Source organism: Oncorhynchus nerka, linkage group LG3 (genome assembly GCF_034236695.1).
Source record: "Oncorhynchus nerka isolate Pitt River linkage group LG3, Oner_Uvic_2.0, whole genome shotgun sequence".
In the NCBI taxonomy this organism is placed as follows: Eukaryota; Metazoa; Chordata; class Actinopteri; order Salmoniformes; family Salmonidae; genus Oncorhynchus; species Oncorhynchus nerka.
The window spans coordinates 72,870,615-72,893,281 of NC_088398.1; the positions used below are offsets into that span (position 1 = coordinate 72,870,615).

The following is a 22,667-nucleotide window of genomic DNA, read 5'->3' on the forward strand; positions in this document are numbered from 1 at the left end:
ATGAAATTCCAGAGATTTGAGAAGTTCTTGAAGTTTTCCATGTGCGCGCTCCCGATGGAGACCATCTCATCTAGCGGAGGAACTCCGGCGCGCGCTCACCATGAAACACGCGTCTGTGGTTCGTGGTGGGCAAACGTTTTGCTCTCGTAGAGGATTTTACCGTATATGTATCTCTAATGTGTATTTCGGCCAAAGTAAGGTAGGCTGTAAACGGCTATATATACGATGTTATTAACGGGACAAATTATAAACCGTCACAGCACACCACACAGCAAACACACAAACACCACATAACGTCACATCAAAATTGTGGGCTTCGATGTGCCATTGTTACTATCATAGCCTACAGTAGCCTACATATTAATGATCAATTTGTAATAAACATTTATTTTTTATCAATTTGTGACAAGGTGCGATTTTACTCTTGTGGAGTTAACTATTTCTAAGTTGAGGTTTTGTCATGAAGATGTGTGTTGTGCTCGTTGTAAGATCTACATCTCTGCTTTGGACTATTGACATCTATTTGTGATATTTGTATTTGTATACTTTTTATTGTTGTAATAACTTATAGTTCGATGAGACTTACTTTGATATTGTTGGTAAAGTGATTTATACATTCAGAATGGTTGTTTCCAACAGTTTGAACAGTCTTGTTTAGTTCCATACATGTAAGTACGTGACTGGGGCCAAGCTCCCTGCCATCCAGGACCTTTATACCAGGCGGTGTCAGAGGAAGGCCCTAAAAATGGTCAAAGACTCCAGACACCTGTTGTAGACTGTTCTCTTGGCTATCGCACGGGAAAGTGATACCCACGCACCAAGTCTGGAACCAACAGGACCCTGAACAGCTTCTACCCCAGGCCATAAGACTGTAAATAGTTAGTTAAATAGTTAACCAAATAGCTACCCAGACCACAAACACACACACATACACACACACACACACACACACACACACACACACACACACACACACACACACACACACACACACACACACACAGTGTTCCTAAGTTACTGTCTGTGTAGCTGCTGTGTTGAGAGAGAGTCCCGCTGTAGCCTGCTGTTACATCAACACACACATGCGCATTATTTTTTATTATATTTAAAATGTATTATAACTAGTCAAGTGAGTTAAGAACAAATGATTTTTGACAATGACAGCCTACCCTGGCCAAACCCTAATGGCGATGGGCCAATTGTACGCCGCCCTATGAGAAGTAGGAGCTATATTCACTATTTCATTTAATATTAACTGTAGATTAGACACATGATGGAGGGGTTGTCATGAAACCCCATTGCCATTACCCACAACCATTCCCTCTGACTACACACTCACTTCACATGACCACACAGGCACCATTCATCACTATAGTACTATATTTACTACCTTTTCTTGTCAGGCCACGAAAATCAATAAGCAGGGATCAAAGTTCACAAAACAAAACGTGAGTGACAGATTAATGACAGGCTGGCTTTCAATGTGTTGTGTATGGAAATACAAACATTTCCTTATTCCTCTGTGTCTGACTGTTGACGTTCTTTAGCCCTGTCTAAACTGAAAAACAATCCTCTGATCTAGAGTTGTACCTTCTGGATAGGTCGTAGCTATTAGGTGATGGTTCAACCTAACCTTCCAAAGATCTTAGGGGAGTTTCAGCTGGTGCCGTTACACTTATTGACCTATCCCTTTCCTTAGCTCTAGAAACAGACTTTCAGCATCATTTCTTGTTTTTGATAGCAACCGTTTTAAGACGTTTGAGCTGAACTAAACCAATAAACAATGAAGGGGAAGATCTATTGGATTGTTTTAAGACAGATTCTCAGTCTCCTGTCCTGTGTGGATCAGTTGGTAGAGAATGGCGCTTGCAACGTCATTGGTTTGATTCCCGCTGGGGCCACCCATACCAAAAAGTGTATGCACGCATGACTGTAAATTTCTTTGGATGAAAGTGTCTGCTAAATGGCATATAGTAACAATGTAATCCTGTCCTGTCAAACCTCTCTGTTCTGTAGTGACCACTGAATCAGGAGGTCGCCCCCTAGTGGGACAGGAAGATACTATTCAGTCTGAACAAGAACCATACTTTCGACCCCATGTCCCAAACCAGGAAACAAACTGGTTGAATTAATGTTGTTTCCAAGTTATTCAACCAAAGAATTGAGACTTTGAACTGACGTCTGTGTCCAGTGGGTATTCATGACTTAGATTTGCAGTTCAGAAAGCATGACAGGTTTGGGCAAGTCCATTGTTATGATATCTTAATCACATTCAAAACGTCCAAAGGAAATGAACCATTGCAGGATTGTTAAAAAAGGTCCACTTTACAGTAGCCATTCCTTAACCTGATGTTATACATCTGCCCCTGTGAGAAGTAGGAGCTACATTCACTATTTCATTTTATATTCACTGTAGATTAGACACATTCTGCAAGGCCTCACACACGTGACCAAAACATGCTGTAACAAAGTCTGCCAGCGACTGTTGTTGATTATTGCTATATGGTTATTGCATATGGAGATAGGGATATTGTTTTTCTTATGTAATGGGAAGTTATCAGAGTGTTGTGCACTTTGGGCCCATGTCTGGCGAACGAGGAAGCATAGGGAGAAAAATAGAGGGCTGCTAAAGAGATACTGAGGTAGAGGAACAGACGTGGTGATGGACTAACCTGCCCGTGATAGGAGTGGAGGGGGTTTTAGGGGAGGGGGGTCATAAAGAGTGAAGGAACAGCTCTTTACAGGGTCAGGAGAGCTCATAACAAGCTTATAAAGAGACAGACACCACAAAGCAGACCGTTGGAGCCGTTACCTAGACTACATTCACAGGTAAGACAATAACAGCAAAGCGTTGAATTAATTATTTGTTTTTACTCACAAAGAACAAGGTTGGTGATTTATTAGACAGTTGTGTCTTGAGTATTCAGTGTTCTTATCAGTCATTTCTCTCCCTCTCCAGATGGAGATGAAGACTGGTCTTTCTGTTGTTGAGCCTGACAGGTAAGTTGTCTCAGTGAGAGCTCTAGAAAGATTTCTAAGTTCTCTCCCAATGTTCTCTTGTCTTATTTTCCTAAATAATGATAGGCTGAAGGGTTATACATAAAGCCTATCACATGATACGGCACCAAAATATATATTTCAAAGATGTGTTTGACCTACTACATTTGTTCACTGGCGTAGCACACGCCCCCACAGCCCCAGCAAGGCAGGGAGGACCACAAGCTTTTTATAATCTATTTTTGGGGAGGTCGGGCCCCCTAGATAGCATATGAACCCGTCATGAGCCATAATGTTTGGGGGGGGAATGACAGGAAATGTTCCTTAAGGCTAATGGCAAAATGTGCAGAATAGCAAGAAATTATCTCAGGGACTCTTGAAAGTCGGGACAATCCTAAAATGTTTGATATATGTCATTATATATAATATATGAATACATATTTGAATAACATACTGTTAGAATTAGACAATTAAGGACTTTAAACACTTGGACAGTACTTGTTCAAATGAAATGTATTTTATAGTGTCTGATGGAGTTGACATATATCCAGTTAGTTGGGTGGTTGTTCCTTTACATGGTGTGATAGCTGATACTTTGGTCTATCAAAATATATATTTCAAATGTTGCTAATATTAAAACAAATATTTGAGATTGTCCCATCTTTCAAGAATCCCTCAAAAACAACAATATTTTCTCTCATCCTCATCTCATTCTCATGTGTAAAATAGCATTAGCTTGGGCCTTGCGGGCCGAGCAGAACTGTGCTACGCCACATAGCTCTTCTGTTGCTTGGCCCCTCTGTGCTAGTGCGTAATATTGTGTGCATTTTGTTTGCAATACCAGCACAGTGTATTTTAGGGGCCAGTCAAGATAATATTTGTTTTTCAGATGTACAGGGCTTTCGGAAAGTATGTAGACCCCTTGACTTTTTCCACAGTTTGTTACGTTACAGCCTTATTCTCAAATTGATTCAAATGTTTTTTTCCTTCATCAATCTACATCCCATAATGACAAAGCAAAAACAGGATATTTTTTAAAAACTGTATTGTCCATAGATTGCTGAGGATTTGTATTTATTTAATCAATTCTCAATAGAATAAGGCTGTAAAGTAACAAAATGTCGAAAAAGTCAAGGGGTCTGAATACTTTCCGAAGGCACTGTACAGTACTTGGGGGGCTGGAATGTGATGGTCTTACTAAAAGAAGAACTTAATAATGAATATTCATCTTTTCAAATATATATATTTTTTTAAGTCTAAGACTGGCTGAAGTCAAAGTTAGAGTCACTGTGACTTTGTGATCAAACCTCAATCTCTGTTTATGACTCTGTTGTCTAGGCTCATATCAGCATTACATGTACCCTTATCATTACCTGATTATCCAGTTTATCTCCATGACATGGTTTTATAAAAAATTTAAAATTTAACCCAGCAAGTCAGATTATTTACAATGATGGCCTACCCTGGCCAAACCCTGACAATGCTGGGCCAACTGTGCGCCGCACCCTATGAGATTCCCGATCACAGCCGGATGTGATACAGCCTGGATCCAAACCAGGGACTGTAGTAGTGATGCCTCTTATGAGATACAGTGCCTTAGACCGCTGCGCCACTTTATGATTCAATACTGATATGCACTACTGTATACCTGGGATCAGAGTTACTCAATTCCTGAATCTCAAATCATTCCATTTTTTCTACAAAGTGCATTATTTTTGTCCAGGGCCATTTAAAAAACACTGCGCCTATTACACAGGTTAAAATGGGTAATGGTCAATTGAAGCACTTCTGATTTTTCTTTATTTCTCAGTGGCTCTGCGGAGAGCACATGGAGTCATGGATGAATGGATTGATGAATGGAAACCACCTTTGCACCAGAGAGAGATCTACCCAGTCCCGAGAGACCTGAGGAAACCCGCTGGCTGGAACACTGAGGCGATTGTAAAACAAACCCAGCTTAGTTCTGCGGTGGAGGAGAAACCTAATGAACTGAGCCTTCTAGTGCAGGAGAAACCAGAAGAGCTGAGCCCCCTGGTGCAGGAGAATCTAGTGGAACCCAGCCTGGATTTACAGGTGATTCCAGTAAGACATGAAAAACCAGCTGAACAGATGCCAGTGGTTCAGAAGAAACCAGAAACAGAAGACACTGTGGAGCTGGAGAAGAAAGTAGAGCAAGCCCAGGAGAAACCAGTAGAAAAAGCCCAGGAGAAACCAGTAGAAAAAGCCCAGGAGAAACCAGTAGAGAAAGCCCAGGATAAACCAGTAGAAAAAGCCCAGGAGAAACCAGTAGAGAAAGCCCAGGAGAAGCCAGTAGAAAAAGCCCAGGAGAAACCAGTAGAAAAAGCCCAGGAGAAACGAGAAGAACTGAGCCCTCCAGGTCATGTGAAACGAGAAGAACTGAGCCCTCCAGGTCATGTGAAACGAGAAGAACTGAGCCCTCCAGGTCATGTGAAACGAGAAGAACTGAGCCCTCCAGGTCATGTGAAACGAGAAGAACTGAGCCCTCCAGGTCATGTGAAACGAGAAGAACTGAGCCCTCCAGGTCATGTGAAACGAGAAGAACTGAGCCCTCCAGGTCATGTGAAATGAGAAGAACTGAGCCCTCCAGGTCATGTGAAACGAGAAGAACTGAGCCCTCCAGGTCATGTGAAACGAGAAGAACTGAGTCCTCCAGTGCAGGAAAAAACAGAAGAACTGAGCCCTGACACGCAGGAGAAACCAGAAGCACTGCCCCCTGTTGATCAAGAGAAACCAGAAGAACTGAGCCCTGTCGAGCAAGAGAAACCACGGGTAGATGTGGCCCCTGTGGTTGAAGAGGAGTTGGTGGAGGTGGGCCCAGCAGCAGAGAAGGAGGCTCAGCCTGAGCAGGAGATGAAGGCTGAGATGGAGGAGGATCTACTGAGGATGGAAGATCCTGAGATGGGCAAATCAGAGAAGGAAGTAGCAGAGATGGGATTAAATATGGAACAACCAGAGATGGAAGGAAAAGAAACGGAAGAACCAGAAATGGAGGAATCAGAAGTACCAAGGGTAAAAATGGAACCTGAAGTAGAAATGGAGACAGAGGTGGAGATGGTGCTTGCAATGGGCGAGGGGCTCACCTACCAAGAGGAGGGCCCTCTTATGGAGGGTGAATATGTCATGGCTGAAGAGCCAATCATGGATTTGGAACCACTGCCAGAGGACAGTTTGATTGAACAGTATTGGAGAGGAAGCAGTCCTATGGATGACAACAAGATGGCTCCAGAAATTATGTATAATTTTGATCTGGAAGAGGAGCCAATGACAGAACTGGAGCCGTTGCTAAGGGAGGGGCCTAGCCTGGAGGAAGACGATGAGTATGTCATGGCGGAACAACCAATCGTGGAGCTGGAGCCTGAAATGAGGGATGTGCCTTTTGGAGAGAATCCAATCACGACAGATTACGCCATCAAGGGGGAGGAGCCAGTGAGGGAACTGATGGAAGAAATGGGGCCTACGATGGAGAGGGAGTACTTCCTGGATGAAGAACCAATCATGGAGCTGGAACCTGAAATGAGGGAGGGACTATACACTGGGCATTATCCAATGACAGACTCAGCTGTGATGGTAGAGGAGCCAATGATGGAGTTGGAGCCTCTAAAAGAGAAGAGACATCTTAGGGAAGAGCGTTTGCTATTGGAGGAGGGGGTTCGAGTAAGAGAGAGGCCTCTCATGGAGCAGCCAATGTTGGGCAAGGGCCCCATGATGGATGGAGAGGCGCGAATGTGGGTGGAACCAGAGAGGGCGAAGCGGTCTTTAAATAGGGAGGATAGCGAGGTGGGGCTAAAGGAGAACATGGCCCAACTTGAACCTACAGGTGAGAGAGATTTTTATTTGTATTTATTTATTTAACCTTCATTTAACCAGGCAAGTCAGTTAAGAACAAATTCTTATTTTCAATGACGGCCTACTAAAAGGCAAAAGGCCTCCTGTGGGGACAGGGGCTGGGATTAAAAATAAAAATGAAAATAATAAATATAGGATAAAACACACATCACGACAAGAGAGACAACACTACATTACATAAAGAGAGACCTAAGACAACAACACAGCATAGTAGCAACACAACATGACAACAACATGGTAGCAGCACAACATGACAACAACATGGTAGCAGCGCAAAACATGGTACAAACATTATTGGGCACAGACAACAGCACAAAGGGCAAGAAGGTAGTGACAACAATACATCACACAAGCAGCCACAACAGTCAGTAAGAGAGTCCATGATTGAGTCTTTGAATGAAGAGATTGAGATAAAACTGTCCAGTTTGAGTGTTTGTTGCAGCTCGTTCCAGTCGCTAGCTGCAGCGAACTGAAAAGAGGAGCGACCCAGGGATGTGTGTGCTTTGGGGACCTTTAACAGAATGTGACTGGCAGAACGGGTGTTGAATGTGGAGGATGAGGACTGCAGTAGATATCCCAGATAGGGGGGAGTGAGGCCTAAGAGGGTTTTATAAATAAGCATCAACCAGTGAGATGGAGGGAGGTCCACATATTCCAACAATCACACACACATCTCACAGGAGGTTTGTGGCACGTTAATTGGGGAGGACGGGCTCGTGATAAAGACTGGAGTGGAATCAGTGGAATGGTATCAAATACATCAAAGACGTGCTTTCCATTCCATTTGCTCCGTTCCAGCCATTATTATGAGCCGTCCTGCCCTCAGCGGCCTCCTGTGACTCACGCACACACACAGTTACACAAACGTGTTATATATGGAATGACATTGCAATGCTAATTTCTACCACAGGGAGGAGCTCCTGCGGTGGTGTGGTCCTGGAGGGGAAATGCTACCAGTTCTTCAGAGGCCCAAAGACAGCCTCAGATGCTGAGGTGAGTGGGAACTAATATCTTATTTTTTTCATGTTTTAATGTTTTCTCTGTTCCTTCTCTGTTTTGTCTCTCAGTGAATCGTTCCACATCTCTGATTCAACAAACATGTAAACATTTAACCCGTATTTTCTCTGCTCCTCTGCAGTTCTACTGCCAGGCTAACGTCCCTCGTGGCCACCTGGCATCCATCACGAGTCAGACCATCCACAGACAGGTCATGGGCCTCATGCTGCAACAGATCGGAGGATACACACGCACCTGGGTTGGAGGACTACGCTACCTGGACGTGAGTGTGTGAATGTGTGTACGTGTGTGTGTGTGTGTGTGTGTGTGTGTGTGTGTGTGTGTGTGTGTGTGTGTGTGTGTGTGTGTGTGTGTGTGTGTGTGTGTGTGTGTGTGTGTGTGTGTGTGTGTGTGTGTGTGTGTCACTATCCTGTTTATTTGTTTACACATTTTCTCCTCTTTACTCTGTCAGACTGGTCGCTTCATCTGGTTGGACGGTGCCCACTGGTACTATGATGATTGGCTGCCTGGTGAGCCCAATTACACGGCGGGAGTGGAGAACTGTCTGGAGCTGCTGGCACTTGGTACGTACGACTGAAAGCTAACTAATCGTGTCATGTATTCTTGAGCATACATCCATACTGCCATTGAGAGTATGGAAGGATAGCTATGGATAATTTAATGACTGATGAATTACACAATTGAATAACACTTTGTTGTTCTGTTATATGGGCTGTTATTGATGTTAGTTTTCTGCTTTTCAGGAAATGGGAAGTTTAATGATATGCCGTGCTGGGATCTGCGAGCGTTTGTCTGCTCTCACCCTGTCTAGGAAACAGTATGATAAAGATGACCCTAGACCAGTGGAGACTGCTGAGGGGAGAACGGCTCATAATAATGGCTGGAATGGATTGTAATGGATGGAATGTAATAGTGCCAAACCCATTAAAACCATGTTTTTGATACCATTCCATTAACTCCGTTCCAGCCATTATATGGAGCTGTCCTCCACCGCCCTAGACACTGATCTAAAGTCAGATTACATTCTTCACCCCAGTGTGGAACATTTTGGGGGAAACTGATCCTAGAGCTGTACATATTAGTGCATCCTCTATCCCGAGCTCTAGGAACACAGCAGTGTCAGATTTTATGACCCTTGCACTTTGAACCTCAAGGGGGTTTCCAGTTTGAGTCACGGGGGATTCAAGTACCTGGCTTCAGTGGTGAAAGAGATTCTTAAACATTTAACTGCATTTACACTGTAAGATATTATTTCTCAATGATAAACAATCTATTTTAGAGCCATAGGAAAGCACTTTTTATATTTTGAAGATATAACTATGTTCATATGTTTGTGTAAAAGTTATATAAATGACTGTAATCAATTCTATAAGGGGACATTTTTGCTAGAAACGTTCTTGGTCCTGTGTTTCAGTATTACTAACTTGTCTTTGTGTCTCATATTTGAGATGACTCCATTTTTATGGCACCCAGTAATAGCTAAGCTTTAGGGTCATAACAAAGAGCTATCTGGGGGGCTTTGGCTCAGCACTGTTAACCCAGCAAGAAAACTGCTGTGGGTTTATGGCTCATATACAGCCCACATTAGACCCATATATGACTCACATACAGCCCACATTAGACCCATACATTAGACCCATACATTAGACCCTACATTAGAACCCTACATTAGAACCCTACATTAGACCCATACATTAGACCCATACATTAGACCCATACATTAGACCCATACATTAGACCCATACATTATAACCCTACATTAGACCCATACATTAGACCCATACATTAGACCCATACATTAGACCCATACATTAGAACCATACATCAGGTCGTTCCACCAATTAGGTGGCTTTTGAGCAGTTGTGGGAAAAGTACCCAAAAGTCATAACAGAAAATGACTCAAGTAAAAGTGAAAGTCACCCATTAAAATACTACTTCAGTAAAAGTCTAAAAGTACTTGGTTTTAAATATACTTAGGTATCAAAAGTAAATGTAATTGCTAAATTGTACATAAGTATCAAAAGTAAATGTATAAATTATTTCAAATTCCTTATATTAAGCAAACCAGACCGCACAATTTTCTTGATTTTCTTATTTACATATAACCAGTGGCACACTCCAACACTCAGACATAATTTACAAACTAAGCATATGTGTTTACTGAGTCCGCCAGATCAGAGGTAGTAGGGATGATCAGGGATGTTCTCTTGATAAGTGCGGGAATTGGACCATTTTCCTGTCCTGTTAAGCATTCAAAATGTAATGAGTACTTTTGTGTGTCAGGGAAAATGTATGGAGTAAAAAGTATATAATTATCTTTAGGAATGTAGTGAAGTAAAAGTAAAAGTTGTCAAAAATATTAATATGAAAGTACAGATACCCCCCAAAAAACTACTCAAGTAGTACTTTAAAGTATTTATACTGCTTTTGAGGAGTGTAACTTGGTGAAAAATACACTTTTTATTTCACCTCATTTTAACATTCTGTCGTAAAAGCACATGTTAAACTTAATAAAAAGCATGTTCTCCCATCACAAGAGGTTAAATAAATTAAAAATACTATAGTAGATGCCTATTATGTGCCAAATAAATGTACAGGGTTGACTGTAACAGGGTTGACAGGGTTGACGACTTCATTTTAAATCATCCATAAGTCCCCTTATGATAGGGGGGAATGGAAGGAAGACCATTGTAATTGTTGAAACATTTCTAGCCTGTCTATCTATGACTAACAAGGTTGATGTGCTATGTACAACCCGCTCAGTTTTCCGCCACAAAACACCAGAAAATTTCCAAAAAGAGTAGAACCATCTAAGCACTACCGTAAAGGCTGCTACACACTTTACACAAATGACACAAACGCAGCGAAGGAGCATTGCTTTTACTAGTTCTGCCAACTTTTGTACTTCTCAAATATTTGAATGGACGGTACTGTATATGACGCTCTGTAGCTCGGTTTACTAGGGTATGTAGGGCCCCGTTTATACCTTGTGCTAACATGGGTCCTTTCTCCTTAACTTATCTACATTCTGATTGTGTACACATTTCCAGAAATGTGTCTACAAATGGTATAAAAATGTGTCTTTTATCCGTCCACTGCATCTGCATTGTGACCAGACTTCCTGGTTCCTTACTTTATGCAAATTATTTCAGAGCTATACTTTAAAAATTATATTTATTTATTTATTGTAAGACACATATTGATGTAATCAGTTAATGGTGCAACCTGTAAATGATTTTAGAGGAATAATGATGATTTAAGTTGTTTCTTTCTCCAGCTCTGTCTACACTTTGACACTGTGCTAACTAACCTCCAAATGAGCTTCAATGCCATACAACACACCTTCCGTGGCCTCCTTACTGCTCTTAAACGCTAGTAAAACCAAATGCATGCTCTTCAACCGTTCGCTGCCCCGCACCCGCCCGCCCGACTAGCATCACTACTCTGGATGGTTCTGACCTAGAATATGTGGAACACTACAAATACCTAGGTGTCTGGTTAAACTGTAAACTCTCCGAAATCAAATCTAGAATCAGCTTTCTATTTCGCAACAAAGCCTCCTTCACTCACGCCGCCAAACTTAGCCTAGTAAAACTGACTATCCTACTGATCCTCGACTTCGGCGATGTCGTCTACAAAATAGCTTCCAATACTCTACTCAGCAAACTGGGTGCAGTCTATCACAGTGCCATCCGTTTTGTTACCAAAGCCCCTTATACCACCCACCACTGCGACCTGTATGCTCTAGTTGGCTGGCCCTCGATACATATTCGTCGCCAGACCCACTGGCTCCAGGTCATCTATAAGTCTATGCAAGGTAAAGCTCCGCCTTATCTCAGCTCACTGGTCACGATAACAACACCCACATGTAGCACGCACTCCAGCAGGTATATCTCACGGGTCATCCCCAAAGCCAACACCTCTTTGGCCACCTTTCCTTCCAGTTCTCTGCTGCCAATGACTGGAACGAAATGCAAAAATTGCTGATGCTGGAGACTTATATTTCCCTCACTAACTTTAAACATCAGCTATCTGAGCAGCTAACCGATCGCTGCAGCTGTACATAGTCCATCTGTAAATAGCCCACCCAATCTACCTACCTCATCCCCATATTGTTTTTATTTACTTTTCTGCTCTTTTGCACACCAGTATCTCTATTTGCACATCATCATCTGCTCATTTATCACTCCAGTGTTAATCCACTAAATTGTAATTACTTCGCTACTATGGCCTATTCATTGCCTACCTCCTCACGTCATTTGCACACACTGTATATAGACTTTCTTTTTTTCCTATTGTGTTATTGACTGTACGCTTCTTTATTCCATGTGTAACTCTGTGTTGTTGTCTGTTCACACTGCTTTGCTTTATCCAGGCCAGGTCGCAGTTGTAAATGAGAACTTGTTATCATCTAGCCTACCTGGTTAAATAAAGATGAAATAAAATGTAAAAAATAAAAAAGATATCCAGACACACTACGTGCCTGACTACCTCTGGAAGTGGGCAGGAAAATCTGATCACAATCAGATCACTTTGTGTCTTTTGATTGTCTACACCTGTCTAAAAATGTGGACACAATCAGAATGTGGACAAGATTGGGACAAAGGACACAAGTTAGAACCAAGTATAAACGCAGTCTAAGTTGCTCTGGTTAAGGGACAGTTCGAAATTGACTTCGGTGAGGGGGAAGGGGGGTTCTCTATCTTTTTTTTTTTGCTTTGGGGAGGGTTGTGTGTTTTTTTTCCCTGCTTTACATTCACTCTTCAGCAGGTTTGACTATATAATTTATTCCATCCTAGCCAACGTTCCTCATCTACGTGCATGCTCCTTCCCAATATCAAGGTGTTTTGGAAACTTCCCTCATGCACACTATGTTTTTCCACACGGTAACTCTACCATAGGTCAGTATCGTGTACCAGTCTGTCTATGCTGCCTTCTATCCACCATTCATAGAGACAATAGTGGTAGTTTGAACATTTGTCCTGATCTGCAATATGCTAACTAGCAATGACACCACACATGAAATCATTCAAAGCCCCAATTTCCAATATAAGCAGAGAGGCCAGGTGCGTCATTGTGCATTAAACAAGCAACTCAAAAAGCTCCCTTATCGATCTTGTTCAGGGACAATACAATTATCCTTCCTAGGCTAGCCTACAACACCACAATACAATTATCCTTCCTAGGCTAGCCTACAACACCACAATACAATTATCCTTCCTAGGCTAGCCTACAACACCACAATACTATTAATAATTGCATTATTGTTTTCAAGTGAGTAAAAAAATTATCCTCTAGGCTATAAACTGCAGTGAAAATGTCATTTGATAAACAGAGCAAAAAGAGCCCTGTGATTTGAATATTTCATTCCATTTGGATCAGATGTGGGTCTACTTTCGATGCTCTGTCTGTTGTGGATCATCGTTCTCCCAACTCGTCCTATAATAATGTGGCCACATGCTCCCAGCAGACCCAGTTATTCAGGAAAGCTTAAACAGCACTCTCACTCCTCTCCAATCCGAGTGGCTATTCCTCGCGCACCTTGAACAATATAGCCAACATTTTTGTAATTGATCTTTTAAAATCTATTACTTTTTATGTGTTGCATAAAAACAACAGGTCACAATGTTTTAATCTAATTACGCTACTTCAAAAGTCTCCTGTAGGCTACCTGCGCTGGCAGTGGCGGTTCTAGCTCCCGGGGCAAACACCCCCTTCAAAAGTCTCCTGTAGGCTACCTGCGCTGGCAGTGGCGGTTCTAGCTCCCGGGGCAAACACCCCCATCAAAAGTCTCCTGTAGGCTACCTGCGCTGGCAGTGGCGGTTCTAGCTCCCGGGGCAAACACCCCCATCAAAAGTCTCCTGTAGGCTACCTGCGCTGGCAGTGGCGGTTCTAGCTCCCGGGGCAAACACCCCCATCAAAAGTCTCCTGTAGGCTACCTGCGCTGGCAGTGGCGGTTCTAGCTCCCGGGGCAAACACCCCCTTCAAAACTCTCCTGTAGGCTACCTGCGCTGGCAGTGGCGGTTCTAGCTCCCGGGGCAAACACCCCCTTCAAAAGTCTCCTGTAGGCTACCTGCGCTGGCAGTGGCGGTTCTAGCTCCCGGGGCAAACACCCCCTTCAAAAGTCTCCTGTAGGCTACCTGCGCTGGCAGTGGCGGTTCTAGCTCCCGGGCAAACACCCCTTCAAAAGTCTCCTGTAGGCTACCTGCGCTGGCAGTGGCGGTTCTAGCTCCCGGGAAAACACCCCTTCAAAAGTCTCCTGTAGGCTACCTGCGCTGGCAGTGGCGGTTCTAGCTCCCGGGCAAACACCCCTTCAAAAGTCTCCTGTAGGCTACCTGCGCTGGCAGTGGCGGTTCTAGCTCCCGGGGCAAACACCCCCTTCAAAAGTCTCCTGTAGGCTACCTGCGCTGGCAGTGGCGGTTCTAGCTCCCGGGGCAAACACCCCCTTCAAAAGTCTCCTGTAGGCTACCTGCGCTGGCAGTGGCGGTTCTAGCTCCCGGGGCAAACACCCCCTTCAAAAGTCTCCTGTAGGCTACCTGCGCTGGCAGTGGCGGTTCTAGCTCCCGGGGCAAACACCCCCTTCAAAAAAAAAGCACCATTCTGCACTAACTGTAATTTTTATTCAGACATTTGGAACAACACAAATAAATAATCATAACATTTAAAACTGTATAAATAAATATCCAAAAACAAGTAACAAAGACAACTTTAAGCACTAGCTGTCAGAGCAGCTCACAGATCACTGCACCTGTACATAGCCATCTGTAATTAGCCCATCCAACTACCTCATCCCCATACTGCTAATTATTAGTATCTCTACTTGCACATTCATCTTCTGCACATCTATCACTCCAGTGTTTAAATTGTAAAATTGTGATTATTTTGCCACTATGGCCTATTTATTGCCTTACCTCCCTTATCTTACCTCATTTGCACACACTGTACAAAAACTTTTTTTCTATTGTGTTATTGACTATATATTTGTTTATTTATTAACAACTCTGTTGTTGTTTGTGTCACACTGCTTTACTTTGCTTTATCTTGGCCAGGTAGCAATTGTAAATGAGAACATGTTCTCAACTAGCCTACCTGGTTAAATAAAGGTGAACTAAAAAATAAAAAAATAGAAAATAGAAACAAATTGTAGGATATAAATATAAATAAAAAAGATAATCCAATTATTACACTATTACACTATTTCCAACAAAAAACACACAAATAAAACTAAATTGCACAAATCCTATATGACACAAATAGAATAATACACTTATAAAGAAGATTTGATAGATTCCCCTGCTCCCCCTACCTCGGGCTTCCAGTGGGGAGACCACCTCTCGTACTTCTGAGCGGGAGACATTCCCAGGCAGTAGCCTGCCTAGCTCACAAACTAGAATCAGAGCGCCCACTCCAACAAAGTTAATTGACCCACAGTCGCACACGGTGTAATGATATCATTGAAGTGACGTACAAATGAGCGATAGAAAACCGATAGCGCAAATGTCACCATTTGTGACATTGCAAGCCAAAGAACACGATCCCAACCATGAAGCACGAGGGTGGCAGCATCATGTTGTGGAGGTGCTTTGCTGCAGGAGGGACTGGGGGACTTCACAAAATAGATGGCATCAAGGAACGGCAATTGTGTGGATATATTGAAGCAACATCTCAAGATATCAGTCGGTAAGTTAAAGTTTGGTTGCAAATGGGTCTTCCAAATGGACAATGACCCCAAGCATACTTCCAAAGTTGTGACAAAATGGCTTAAGGACAACAAAGTCAATGTATCGGAGTGGCCATCACAAAGCCCTGACCTCAATCCTATAGAAAACTTGTGGGCAGAACTGAAAAAGCGTGTGCGAGCAAGGAGGCCTACAAGCCAGACTCAGTTACACCAGCTCTGTCAGGAGGAATGGGCTAAAATTCACACAACCTATTGTGGGAAGCTTGTGGAAGGCTACCTGAAACATTTGACCCAAGTTAAACAATTCAAAGACAATGCTACCAAACACTAATTGAGTGTATGTACACTTCTGACCCACTGGGAATGTGATGAAAGAAATAAAAGCTGAAATAAATAATTATCTCTACTATTACTCTGATGTTTCACATTCTTAAAATAAAGTGGTGATCCTAACTGACCTAAAACAGGGAATTTGTACTAGGATTAAATGTCAGCAATTGTAAAAAAAAAATTTTTTTAAAAATACAATAAAAAAAAACTGAGTTTAAATGTATTTGGCTAAGGAGTATGTAAACTTCTGACTTCAACTGTGTGTACCAAATGTGTGTACCAAATGTCACCATTCGGAATATATATATATATATATATATATATATTATATATTTTTTTTTTTCCGAATGGTGACATTTGCGCCGGTCTCACTAAATCAAATCAAATCAAATCAAATGTATTTATATAGCCCTTCGTACATCAGCTGATATCTCAAAGTGCTGTACAGAAACCCAGCCTAAAACCTCAAACAGCAAGCAATGCAGGTGTAGAAGCACAGTGGCTAGGAAAAACTCCCTAGAAAGGCCAAAACCTAGGAAGAAACCTAGAGAGGAACCAGGCTATGTGGGGTGGCCAGTCCTCTTCTGGCTGTGCCGGGTGGAGATTATAACAGAACATGGCCAAGATGTTCAAATGTTCATAAATGACCAGCATGGTCGAATAATAATAAGGCAGAACAGTTGAAACTGGAGCAGCAGCACGGCCAGGTGGACTGGAGACAGCAAGGAGTCATCATGTCAGGTAGTCCTGGGGCATGGTCCTAGGGCTCAGGTCCTCCGAGAGAGAGAAAGAAAGAGAGAATTAGAGAGAGCATATGTGGGGTGGCCAGTCCTCTTCTGGCTGTTGCGGGTGCAGATTATAACAGAACATGGCCAAGATGTTCTAATGTTCATAAATGACCAGCATGGTCGAATAATAATAAGGCAGAACAGTTTAAACTGGAGCAGCAGCACGGCCAGGTGGACTGGGGACAGCAAGGAGTCATCATGTCAGGTAGTCCTGGGGCATGGTCCTAGGGCTCAGGTCCTCCGAGAGAGAGAAAGAAAGAGAGAAGGAGAGAATTAGAGAACACACACTTAGATTCACACAGGACACCGAATAGGACAGGATAAGTACTCCAGATATAACAAACTGACCCTAGCCCCCCGACACATAAACTACTGCAGCATAAATACTGGAGGCTGAGACAGGAGGGGTCAGGAGACACTGTGGCCCCATCCGAGGACACCCCCGGACAAGCCCAAACAGGAAGGATATAACCCCACCCACTTTGCCAAAGCACAGCCCCCACACCACTAGAGGGATAACTTCAACCACCAATTTACCATCCTGAGACAAGGCTGAGTATAGCCCACAAAGATCTCCGCCATGGCACAACCCAAGGGGGGGGCGCCAACCCAGACAGGATGACCACATCAGTGAATCAACCCACTCAGGTGACGCACCCCTTCCAGGGACGGCATGAGAGAGCCCCAGTAAGCCAGTGACTCAGCCCCTGTAATAGGGTTAGAGGCAGAGAATCCCAGTGGAAAGAGGGGAACCGGCCAGGCAGAGACAGCAAGGGCGGTTCGTTGCTCCAGAGCCTTTCCGTTCACCTTCCCACTCCTGGGCCAGACTACACTCAATCATATGACCCACTGAAGAGATGAGTCTTCAGTAAAGACTTAAAGGTTGAGACCGAGTTTGCGTCTCTGACATGGGTAGGCAGACCGTTCCATAAAAATGGAGCTCTATAGGAGAAAGCCCTGCCTCCAGCTGTTTGCTTAGAAATTCTAGGGACAATTAGGAGGCCTGCGTCTTGTGACCGTAGCGTACGTGTAAGTATGTACGGCAGGACCAAATCAGAGAGATAGGTAGGAGCAAGCCCATGTAATGCTTTGTAGGTTAGCAGTAAAACCTTAAAATCAGCCCTTGCTTTGACAGGAAGCCAGTGTAGAGAGGCTAGCACTGGAGTAATATGATCAAATTTTTTGGTTCTAGTCAGGATTCTAGCAGCCGTATTTAGCACCAACTGAAGTTTATTTAGTGCTTTATCCGGGTAGCCGGAAAGTAGAGCATTGCAGTAGTCTAACCTAGAAGTGACAAAAGCATGGATTAATTTTTCTGCATCAGTTTTGGACAGAAAGTTTCTGATTTTTGCAATGTTACGTAGATGGAAAAAAGCTGTCCTTGAAATGGTCTTGATATGTTCTTCAAAAGAGAGATCAGGGTCCAGAGTAACGCCGAGGTCCTTCACAGTTTTATTTGAGACGACTGTACAACCATTAAGGTCAATTGTCAGATTCAACAGAAGATCTCTTTGTTTCTTGGGACCTAGAACAAGCATCTCTGTTTTGTCCGAGTTTAAAAGTAAAAAGTTTGCAGCCATCCACTTCCTTATGTCTGAAACACATGCTTCTAGCAAGGGCAATTTTGGGGCTTCACCATGTTTCATTGAAATGTACAGCTGTGTGTCATCCGCATAGCAGTGAAAGTTAACATTATGTTTTCGAATAACATCCCCAAGAGGTAAAATATATAGTGAAAACAATAGTGGTCCTAAAACGGAACCTTGAGGAACACCGAAATTTACAGTTGATTTGTCAGAGGACAAACCATTCACAGAGACAAACTGATATCTTTCCGACAGATAAGATTTAAACCAGGCCAGAACTTGTCCGTGTAGACCAATTTGGGTTTCCAATCTCTCCAAAAGAATGTGGTGATCGATGGTATCAAAAGCAGCACTAAGGTCTAGGAGCACGAGGACAGATGCAGAGCCTCGGTCCGATGCCATTAAAATGTCATTTACCAGGTCTCACCAGATCTCACCAGGTCTCACCACTGGAAGCCCGAGGTAGGGGGAGTGGGGGATTCTATCAAATAGCGCACCTCTAACTTTGTACAGTACTAATGCAATTACTAATGCAATTAGTTGTGCAATTTAGTTTGTGTGTTTTTTGTTTAATTTGTGCTGGTGCCCCATGCCGCCCTGGGCAGCAGCACATGTTGCCTACGCCTAAATCTGCCACTGTAGCTGCGCATGTTATCCAAAATATAATTCCAGCATCCAAACTGTGCAGATTATGGTGCTGAAAACTCAAACCACGAAGTTGAAGCGTCCGCAGTCGGTATGCTTTGCTTATTGGCTGTGGTGCATTGGCACAGAAACCTGCTGGTGGAAAATGGCCAGACCCAGACGACACTGGGGCAATTGTGCACCACCCTATGGGACTCCCAATCACAGCCGGTTGTGATACAGCCTGGATAATATCAATTATAAATATAGCATAAAAATGTTGAAAATGTAATTTCCCCCTAGCTGATCATTGTCTGCAGCCAGCTCTGATCGTAGTGTAATGAAACAGGCAGGGAGAGTTAGCTGTCGGTGGTGGTCAGCGAAACCTCAACCTTCTGGCCCATAGCCCTGCGTAGCATCAGCTGTGCCACAAAAGAACGCTGAAGTGGCAAAGTCGATATCCACGTTTATTAACACAGGGTCCTGACAATTATTTTTATTTGTGGTCGTTAACATTATTTGGAGTTAATTCTATGAGGGTGGAGGGTGTGCAATTGTTTTCCATAACCAGGAGAGGGTGATATGAAAAACGTTGGGGAGGGGGATCCCTAAGAGCGTCTGCTAAATGACCTAAATGTAAATGTAACCAACTCACCTGATTTTACACTATCATTTGACTAATTGATGTTAAAAAATCAAATAAAAAATGTAAAGAATAAGAAGAATTTCACCATATTAAAATGAAAGTTCAGTTCACGTAACAGGTTGACCTTAAAATGATGAATCAGTAATAAATAATCATCTTCAGACATTGACTCTGTCAAATCAACTAAATACAATGACGGGGAAATCTTGGAGAAATGTTGGGATTAAGTCAGTTAAAATCTTCCTAGAAGTCACAGAGGGACACTTAGAAAGGCTTCCTTCGTATTAACAATCTGATTTATAAAATGTTCCATGCAGTCTATATTAAAGGGCACTTCATATAACAGGCCCTTAATATAACAGGCTTTTAAAATTCTATATTAAAGGGCACTTCATATAACAGGCCCTTAATATAACAGGCTTTTAAAATTCTATATTAAAGGGCACTTCATATAACAGGCCCTTAATATAACAGGCTTTTAAAATTCTATATTAAAGGGCACTTCATATAACAGGCCCTTAATATAACAGGCTTTTAAAATTCTATATTAAAGGGCACTTCATATAACAGGCCCTTAATATAACAGGCTTTTAAAATTCTATATTAAAGGGCACTTCATATCAAATATAACAGGCTTTTAAAATTCTATATTAAAGGGCACTTCATATAACAAATATAACAGGCTTTTAAAATTCTATATTAAAGGGCACTTCATATAACAGGCCCTTAATATAACAGGCTTTTAAAATTCTATATTAAAGGGCACTTCATATAACAGGCCCTTAATATAACAGGCTTTTAAAATTCTATATTAAAGGGCACTTCATATAACAGGCCCTTAATATAACAGGCTTTTAAAATTCTATATTAAAGGGCACTTCATATAACAGGCCCTTAATATAACAGGCTTTTAAAATTCTATATTTGTGCACAATTTCTATTTTCAATATCAAAGGGACACAAAAGGCACTCATTTTGTGGAACGACCCACTAGCTACATGGTTTATATACAACCCACACATGGCTTTTCTCTCTTCATCTGCCTCACAATTCCAAACGTTCCAGTGTTTTCTGCATGTCATCTGTAGGATCAGGGAAGAGCCACTCTGTCCAAGCAAGCATTAGTTCCCGAGCCAACAGTCTCCCATGACGACCAGGGCTGCTCACATCCAGCTCTTATATTACAACTCTCAGTCTCTCGTTGCCCACAGAGATGACAGTGTGTATGCATCTGTTTGCGAATATGTGCCAGTTTGTATGAGCAGTTGAGAGAATAGACAGAACAACGGTACGCCCATCCACACCCATCCCCCAGGAGCTTAGCAGTCTTTGACACACACACAGTATGAAACATGTTGGGACTCACATAGCTGTGTATGAGTGTGATTACAGAGGCTATTTATGGGCTACTGAGACAGAGGCAGGATTATCAGCTCTCAGGTGACAATCAACCCTGTCTAATCTTTCTATTTTCATCAATATTTACCACACACAGAGGCATAACACACACGTCATTACACAAATTCTCCCTATCTCCCTCCCAGTGCTTGAGAAAGGCAACCTTAAAGGGATGCCTGTTTGGATGATCCGAAACAGGTTCATTGTTCATTTCTAGAGAACCGGGCCACTTTGAACAGCCCCCACAATGCAACTCCCATCAACACAACTCTCGTGGTGTTGAACTCTAGATCAGCTTCACAACGCATTATATGAATATGACGACCTTATCCAATCATATCTGGAGATTCAACACATTCAAGCCGTGTTAGTCACAGTCACTAAACAGAGAGTGTTGTCCTCTGAAGATTATTATAACACCATAGTACCCTCCAAACTCATCATCATGCTCTTGGTCTCGACCCCGCCCTGTGCAACTGGGTACTGGACTTCCTGACGGGCCGCCCCCAGGTGGTGAGGGTAGGTAACAACATCTCCACCCCGCTGATCCTCAACACTGGGGCCCCACAAGGGTGTGTTCTGAGCCCTCTCCTGTACTCCCTATTCACCCACGACTGCGTGGCCATGCACGCCTCCAACTCAATCATCAAGTTTGCGGACGACACTACAGTGGTAGGCTTGATTACCAACAACAACGAGACGGCCTACAGGGAGGAGCTGAGGTCCCTCGGAGTGTGGTGTCAGGAAAATAACCTCACACTCAACGTCAACAAAACAAAGGAGATGATTGTGGACTTCAGGAAACAGCAGATGGAGCACCCCCCTATCCACATCGACGGGACAGTAGTGGAGAGGGTCGTAAGTTTTAAGTTCCTCTGTGTACACATTACGGACAAACTGAATTGGTCCACCCACACAGACAGCGTTGTGAAGAAGGTGCAGCAGCACCTCTTCAACCTCAGGAGACTGAAGAAATTCGGCTTGTCACCAAAAGCACTCACAAACTTCTACAGATGCACGATCGAGAGCATCCTGTCGGGCTGTATCACCGCCTGGTACGGCAACTGCTCCGCCCACAACCGTAAGGCTCTCCAGAGGGTAGTGAGGTCTGCACAACGCATCACAGGGGGCAAACTACCTGCCCACCAGGACTCCTACACCACCCGATGTCACAGGAAGGCCATAAAGATCATCAAGGACAACAACCACCCGAGCCACTGCCTGTTCACCCCGCTATCATCCAGAAGGCGAGGTCAGTACAGGTGCATCAAAGCAGGGACCGAGAGACTGAAAAACAGCTTCTATCTCAAGGCCATCAGACTGTTAAACAGCCACCACTAACATTGAGTGGCTGCTGCCAACATACTGACTCAACTCCAGCCACTTTAATGATGGAAATTGATGGGAATTGATGTAAAAATGTATCACTAGCCACTTTAAACAATGCCACTTAATATAATGTTTACATACCCTACATTACTCATCTCATATGTGTATGTATATACCTTATTCTATATCATCTACTGCATCTTGCCATCTTTATGTAATACATGTATCACTAGCCACTTTAAACTATGCCACTTTATGTTTATATACCCTACATTTCTCATCTCATATGTATATACTGTACTCTATATCGTCTACTGCATCTTTATGTAATACATGTATCACTAGCCACTTTAAACTATGCCACTTTATGTTTATATACCCTACATTACTCATCTCATATGTAT

The 22,667-nt window shown here is 42.9% G+C and overlaps 1 pseudogene; it reads left to right on the forward strand.

Moving 5' to 3' along the window:
* Window positions 1–12,354, forward strand: LOC115113137 (titin-like; annotated as a pseudogene).
* Window positions 12,355–22,667: the final 10,313 nt, after the last annotated feature.